Source organism: Diaphorina citri, unplaced genomic scaffold (genome assembly GCF_000475195.1).
Source record: "Diaphorina citri unplaced genomic scaffold, Diaci psyllid genome assembly version 1.1 scaffold531, whole genome shotgun sequence".
NCBI lineage: Eukaryota > Metazoa > Arthropoda > Insecta > Hemiptera > Psyllidae > Diaphorina > Diaphorina citri.
The window spans coordinates 101,865-109,772 of record NW_007377965.1 but is presented as its reverse complement, the minus strand read 5'-3'; the positions used below and the strand labels follow the sequence as shown (position 1 = coordinate 109,772).

At 40.3% G+C, this 7,908-nt stretch overlaps 1 long non-coding RNA gene across 2 annotated transcripts in view; it reads right to left on the bottom strand.

Annotated features, from left to right (window-relative positions):
- The window catches only part of LOC113467699, a 77,467-nt gene that overhangs the window by 483 nt on the left and 69,076 nt on the right, over positions 1 to 7,908 (bottom strand). Inside the window, exon 3 of one of the 2 annotated variants that reach the window (XR_003391677.1) lies at positions 5,306 to 5,501. The exons of the other annotated variant lie outside the window; for it this stretch is intronic. This is a non-coding gene — a long non-coding RNA (uncharacterized LOC113467699). Of the gene's footprint in view, positions 1 to 5,305; positions 5,502 to 7,908 lie in introns of those variants that run through there. 2 annotated transcript variants of the gene reach the window in all.

Below are 7,908 nucleotides of genomic sequence, written 5' to 3'. Positions count from 1 at the left end.
CTCTCTCCCGGTCTCTCTGTCCCTCTCCAGGTCTCTCTCTCTCTCCACTCTCTCTCTCCAGGTCTTTCTCTTTCTTGCTTTTCATCCTCAGATATCTCTCTCTCTCTCTCTCTCACTCAAGTGCCGGGTTTTTGTGTGTAATGGGTTTAATATCAGAACACCGAAACACGGTAGGCGACGTGACCTGCACCCTTAATCACGAAATCTACCGCCTATCCCACCACCCATTCCTACCCCGCACATCCCACCCTATTTTACTTCTTCCATCACCATTCCTACGTCCTACCCCACACATCCCCACCCTACTATACCTCTTCCTACCCTTCCGAAATTCTACCGCCTTCTCTACTCTACTTTCTACCTCTTCCCCCCCCCCCTCCTTTAATATGTACCTACATTCTTATATTCTACCACAGGGGTTTCCAACTTCCATGTGTATGCGGGCCACATGCTACATTGGGAGGTACTTCGCGGGCGACGCGGGCCAACAACTTTTCAGAAATGCAGTCCGATTTGAATTTTTCAAAAAGTGTTCTCCTAATTGTAGCTGAACACTAATCCCAAAAAGATTCGTGGGCCACCAAAATGGGTTGGCGGGCCACATGTGGCCCGCTGGCCGCAAAATCGCTACTTATAAAGTAGAAGTATAACATGCAAAATCGCTACTTATAAAGTACGTAGATACATAAAATAAAATAAATAAAAAAGTCCGTTATTATCCATGTTTGACTGTACTACTATGTAGCCGACTTTATCTTAACTATACCTGCTGTGTTCAAGACTCCAAGTGGTAAGAATACTTCAAGAGAAACTAACTTTATCTCCTTCTACCGGTAATCAGGTTGAAACTTTTCCATTATGTATTGCACACCGTTTGATATCTTTGTTTTTAATCTATATGGGAGAACGTCGAAGAGGAGGAGGAGGAGGGGAAGGAAAAAGAAAACGAGAAGTTGGAAGTGGAGAGGAAAGGAAGGAGAGGAAAGAAGAGAAGGAGGAGAAAAAAGTAAAGGGTAGAGAATAAGGCACAGGAGAAAGAGGAGGAGGAGGAGGAGAAGGGGAGAATCGTGAGCCCTGAGAAAACGAAGAGGAGAGGGGAAGTAGGAGAAGTAAAGGAGAGAGAGTAGGAAGAAGAAGGAGAAGGAGGAGGAGAAAGAAAGAGGTAAAGTAATGAACATACAAGGCAGGTAAGTAGGTAAAGGAACAGTAGGTATGTAATGTAGGTATAGAAATATAGTAGGTAGATAGTATAGTATTAAAGCTTCATACGTTTTTCTCATATGAGATGAAGGTGTATGAAGTTACTATCACCTGACAGGGTGGATATAAAAAAATCTAAAAGAACTATGTACTTATAGATGTACCTTCCTACCTGAAACAAGCTGGGCCCGTCCCTCCGGGAATTTTTTAGCCCGTAGTTTATTCGATCGTGATTAGAAAAAAATTTTTTTTTTTTGGCTTTATGGTTTTCTGGAGAAAATTTGCACCACCACTTTCGTGTTCCTGATAAAAAGACCTTTAGTTTGATATGTAGGTCGACCAGGTTTCGATAAGTCCTTCTATGGGGACAGACAGACAGACTGACACTACTGACAGACAGACAAACACCGAAGCGAATACAATAGCCCGTCCACGATATCTTTATTATTACTATCGTAATAATAAAGGAAGGACGGGCTAAAAAGTGAGGACTAAGGGCCCTAGGGAGAATAAATAAATAAATTTTGAAGAGGTACATCATGGTTAGTCGAGTATGGTAACTTGCTTGCTTGCTTGCTCGCTTGCTTGCTTGATTGCTTGCTTGCAAGAGGTCTCGAGTTCAATTTCCCGAGTCGACAAAAATTTGCACTCAATAATAGGGTAAGTGTACCATTTATTCGCCCACCTAAAAAACGTACCATTTATTGGCCCACCTGCCCACATTTATTTTTCTAATTTTTGTTTTTATGACTACAATTTTGGAATACTACTGATTTGATAGCATTCTTTAAAGATCTACCTGATAGTTAATGGCTGGCCTTAGGAACAAGATAAGGAAAAAACAACGTAGAACGTGGCTTTTGGCGCCTCCACTGAATTTTAGGCACGGGTGAAGACCCTTTTTTTGTCACTTTTTTCTCTCTCCATTCTCTGTTTTGTGTCTTTCACTTTTTATTTATCTCCTTCTACCGGTAATCAGGTTGAAACTTTTCCATTATGTATTGCACACCGTTTGATATCTTTGTTTTTAATCTATATGGGAGATCGTGGAAGAGGAGGAGGAGGGGAAGGAAAAAGAAAACGAGAAGTTGGAAGTGGAGAGGAAAGAAGAGAAGGAGGAGAAAAAAAGTAAAAGGTCGAGAATAAGGCACAGGAGAAAGAGGAGGAGAGGAGAAGGGGAGAAACGTGAGCCCTGACACAAACCAAGAGGAGAGGGGAAGTAGGAGAAGTAAAGGAGAAAGAGTAAGAAGAAGAAGAAAGGGAGGAGGAGGAAGGGAAGGAAGAAAGGGAAAGGAAGAGGAAGAATGAAAGTGAAATCCAGAGAGGGAGGACAATATCTGATATCTCTTCCACACAACCCCTGTTTTTAATCTATATGGGAGAACGTCGAAGAGGAGGAGGAGGAGGGGAAGGAAAAAGAAAACGAGAAGTTGGAAGTGGAGAGGAAAGAAGAGAAGGAGGAGAAAAAAAAATAAACAACAGGAGAAAGAGGAGGAGAGGTGAAAGGGAAAAACGTGAGCCCTGTGCAAACGAAGAGGAGAGGGGAAGTAGGAGAAGTAAAGGAGAAAGAGTAGGAAGAAGAAGGAGAAGGAGGAGAAAGGGAAATGAAGAGGAAGAATGAAAGTGAAATCCAGAGAGGGAGGACATTGAGGACAATATCTGATATCTCTTCCACACAACCCAATCTTCAATCTTTCTGTATATCTACGTATGCTAAAAAGTAAAAAGTTTCTAAATTTAAACTTCCTCCTGGGAGAGATAGAAATAAATAAGTAATAAACGGAGGGGAAAAAATTTAATGGGATCACTGCTTTTTTTTTTTTTTTTTTTTTTTGCCAGAACATGATCCGAGACTTCGCCAAAACAGTCTCCTTAGCTTCTCAGAGGTAGAAATGTGACATGAGATTCATAGACCCGCAGATAAAGGACTTTGAGCTGGATTGTATACCATGCTAGTCCAGCTGTTGAAGGCTCAATAAGCTTTCAGACTAGGAAATTTGAAAAGCTAAATGGAGAAGGAAAAATTAAGTTGACCGAGTTCTTCTTCTCCTTCTTTTTCCTCCTCCTTCTTCATTTCCTTCTTCTTCTTCTTCTCATAGGACTGAAAAGTCCCTTTACTCCAGCAGTAGGCTACTACTATTATTGTGGTCAAATTCTCAATTTATATTGAGGATAAAATTCCTTACCTCGGCTGGGATTGAACCCACGCCCTCCTGTTTACCAGGCGAGCGCCTTGACCACTACACCACCGAGGCAGGTGAAAGGGAAATGAAGAGGAAGAATGAAAGTGAAATCCAGAGAGGGAGGACAATATCTGATATCTGTTCCACACAACCCAATCTTCAATCTTTCTGTATCTACGTATGCTAAAAAGTAAAAACTTTCTAAGTTTAAACTTCCTCCTGGAAGAGATAGAAATAAATAAGTAATAAACGGGGGGAAAAAACTCTAATGGGATCACTGAATTTTTTTTTTTTTGCCAGATCTGGGGTCTTGTATCTGATGGTATCTTTGAGGAACATGATCCGAGACTTCGCCAGAACAGTCTCCTTGCTCCTTGCATTCTCAGAGGTAGAATGTGACTTTGACATGAGATATAAATAGATCGTATATTCTATTTTGGATTGTATACGATGCTTTTCCAACTGCTGAAGGCTCAATAATCTCAATAGGCTTTCAGAGTTTCAGACTGGGAAATGATATTAATTATGAAAACTGGAAAAGCTAAATGGAGAAGGAAAAATTAAGTTGACTGAGTTTTCTTCTTCTTCTTTTTGTCCTCCTCCTTCCCCTCCTCCTCGTTCTTCTTCTTCCTCTTCTTCTTTTTCTCCTCCTCCTCTTCTTCTATTCATATTGAATATTGAAGTGCCTACCTAAAGGCTATCTAAACATTTTTTTTTCTGCAGAAAGGAAATTGGAAAGGAAAACTGCCAGACGTTCTTATTGGAGTCATTTTTCCAATTGCCTTTTGCCCTCTCCTTTCCTTTGCCTTCCACTTTTCTTTCTTCTTCTCCTTCTTCTTTTTCTTTTCCTCCTCCTTCTATTTCTCCTTCTTCTTTCATAATCTCTTTTACCTATGTCTCTTCTCCCGTCCTTCCCTTGTCCTTCCAACTTACAAGACTTTTTATCACCCATTCCTTGTCCACTTTGAAACTTTCTTCAATAATGACCCGTCCCCCATCTTCACTTCATCTCCTTTTGCACTTTCCTTCGTCTCAATCACTCCTTTTCTCTTCGTCTCAACCTCTAAACTCCTTTTCTCTTCGTCTCCTCCTTCAACTGCTCTTTTCTAAAATCCCTTTCCCTTCTCCCTTTTCTCTATTATGACCTGTCCATTTTCAATTCCCTCTTCCTTCTCGTCCTCCTAGGGATCTTTTCTCCTCATCCCTCGACCACTACTCTCGATAATGGTCAGCACATTATCTCCGAAAAGGAGAGCAGAGGAGGAGGAGAAGAAGGAGGAGTAGAAGAAGAACGAGAAATCGGAGAAAAAGATGGCAAAGAAATACCATTATTGGGGACCAAAAAGGAAAGTCTTTTGTAGGAAAATTGACCCTTTCCTATTCCTATTATGTCCTTTTCTCTCTCTCTCTCTCTCTTTCCCTCTCTCTCACTCTCTCTCTCTCTTTCCCTCTCTCTCTCTCTCCCTCTTCTTCTTTTCTTTCGATAATTTTCTTGCATTTTTCTCCATTATCTCTCCCTTTTCCTCTTTCTTTCATTTTCTATACCCATTATGTACACATTTTCTATGCACTTATAATACTCCTTCTTTTCAATCCCTCTTTCTCTCCCTCAGTCTCTTTTCTCCCTATGCGATATTATTGACCAAATTTACATTTTCCAGGTATTTGTCTGGGGGGGGGGAAGAAAAGGACCAAGGTATTATTTCTTCCCCTCATATTTCTCCTTTTATACTAACACGTTTCAGATTTCTCCTCTTCCTCATTTTATCACAAGAGCGTATGAAATACACCTCTAAAATAGTTTAAAAAAAATGCTTACCTTCACGACTTGATACTTCGTCACTGTAAGGTGGTATTTGTCTGGGGGGGGGGGAGAAAAGGACCAAGGTATTATTTCTTCCCCTCATATATATTTTCTCCTTTTATACTAACACGTTTCAGATTTCTCCTCTCCCTCATTTTATCACAAGAGTTTCGTAAAAAATACACCTCTAAAATAGTCTAAAAAAAATCCGCTTAACTTACCTTCACGACTTGATACTTCGTCACTGTAAGGCGTAGACAGCACGAAGCCCGGGTATGATAACAATAATAATAGACACAGGTTCCTGGACATACCTGCAACAAACAATACAATGGCCTTATTAGAAAACAAATACATACATGTACTCTCTGGATCTCATCAGAAAATTGTGAGAGGAGATTTAAAATTGTACACTTTATCAGACTGGTAAATTTAAAATCGAATTTAAAATCTCCCTCTTCTTTTTTGCACAAGATTACAAATTTAACATGTGAGGGGCAACTGAGAAAATGGGAAAAAGATTATGTAAAAAAAAAAAAAAAAAAAAAAAAAAAATGGGCCTATAAAATTACAAAATTACTTGAAATTCAGTGAACAAGAAAAAGGCGTAAACCATAATAATGAGAAGAATTCAATGCCATCAAGAAGAAGAACGGGACTAATCTTCTTATGACGTTGTTAATTTTTTGCACACTACCTAACCCTCTTTTTTTTTTGCAGGAAAACTGGAAAAGGGTCTGATAAAATCCATCCATCAGAGATTTAAATTTGCTACCTATTTTGCAAAAGGTTGCATTAAAAATGCAATATTTTCTCACTCAGCTTAAAAGAGATTCGAGGGAAAAATTGAAAGTAGATTTCACCTACCTATCCTACCAACTTTTATAAATATATTTTTAAAAGCATTTTTTCCAATAAATAGGTAAACTATTTATTAGGTATAACTTTTCAAATTATTCTTTACCTACTAAATACATAAGACCTTGTTTAGACTGCGGGAGTAAGTCCTGAAAGCGAAGACAGAACGAAGCCGTTCCAAGAACGAACCTTATCGGTTTCGGATGAAATCCGCCCCGGGCGGGAGGCTGGGTTAGGTCAGCAAATCCACTCACTATATCAGGTAATCCTGATCAGGTGTCAGGTCTAGCTGATAGTGTCAAGCCTACCTGTGTGTTCGTCAGGTATCTGGTAAACCTAACAGGCGAACCTGATCAGGTCTACTTGATGGTGAATGGCTGGCTTTAGGTAAGTTGATTTTATTGCAACGCTGGGTGGAGTTTTCTACAAAAGACTCCAGTCTAGCCTTTGCTTGAACAACTCTATTATCTCTATTCATTTCATTACAAAGCTTAATACACAGTTACATCTTACATAATCTAGTAATCTAGTCCCTCTTTCCCTCTTCTGTTCCTCTCTCTCCCCCTCTCTAATCTTATTTCCTCTTTAATCTTCCTTCTGGAAAATCACATATGGATAACTGAATTACCCCCTCTCCTCTCCCTCAAACTCTCCCCCTCCCCTTCTCTCTCCTTCACATCCAGCATCTCTTCTTCCCCCTCCAGTTCCTACTGCCCCTCCCTTCAATACACTTCCAGAACTCAGGAAAAGGACTTCTACGGAGCCTTGAAGGCCCGATCTTTGTTCCCCGATTGATAAACTTCGCTAAATTTTATGACTTTACGTGGACTCGAACCACCAACCTCCAGATTCGAAGTCCAACGTGTGCTAACCACCACACTACTGAGGTTAGTAACTCTTACCTATATATGACTTGCATTTCTAAAATTCCAATAGGTAGGTAAATAGGGAAATTCCCTTTAGGGATGATCTCCTCTCTATATATCTCATAATCTCCTTCCCCTTTATTCCTTCTCAAAGATTCCCCTCACCCCCTCCTTCTTTGCCCCAATTTCCTTACTGAGAAGTGGAGCACAGGGGTGGGAGGGGGTGGAGAGAAGGAAAGTAGGGGAGGGGTGAATAAAGGGAGGGGGAGGAATAGAAAATGTACCACCCTTTATAAGAGGAAATGGAAAGAAGATTGCGACTTTACTATGAACATATATAATCACATAAATTTACACATAATATAATAATACACACAAACTAATAACAAGTAAACTACATAAATATTCACTATCTAGTAAAGATTTTGCCCAACCTCGAGGGAAGAATTGGAAAAGGAGAGAGAGAGAGTTGCGAAAATTCAATTTGAGCTTGTGAATTGAATTTGCACAGCGGAAAACGACTCTCTCTCTCTCTCACACACACACACACACCCACACACACACACACACACACACACACACACACCCACACACACACCCACACACACACACACACCCACACACACACCCACACACACACCCACACACACACCCACACACACACACCCACACCCACACACACTCACTCTTAAATATCTCTCTTTTTCTGTCTAACTCTATCTTCCTCCTCCTCCTCCTTCTCTCTTTCTCACTCCCGATTTTGTTATGACGGAAAGTGACAAATTTTCATATTATATTTCAGACGGGAGAAGAGGGGGGGGGGAGAAACTAAGAGAAGAAAGGAGGGGAGGGAAGAGGAGAAAGAAGGATTTCTCATTTAGGAAAGACTCAGGACTTCTAATTTGTTTTTCTTTTCCAATTAAAATCCGTGATGTGAAACTAGCAAGCCGTATTAGTAAGAATAGCAAACACGTGCCTATCTACCTATTAAGGATAT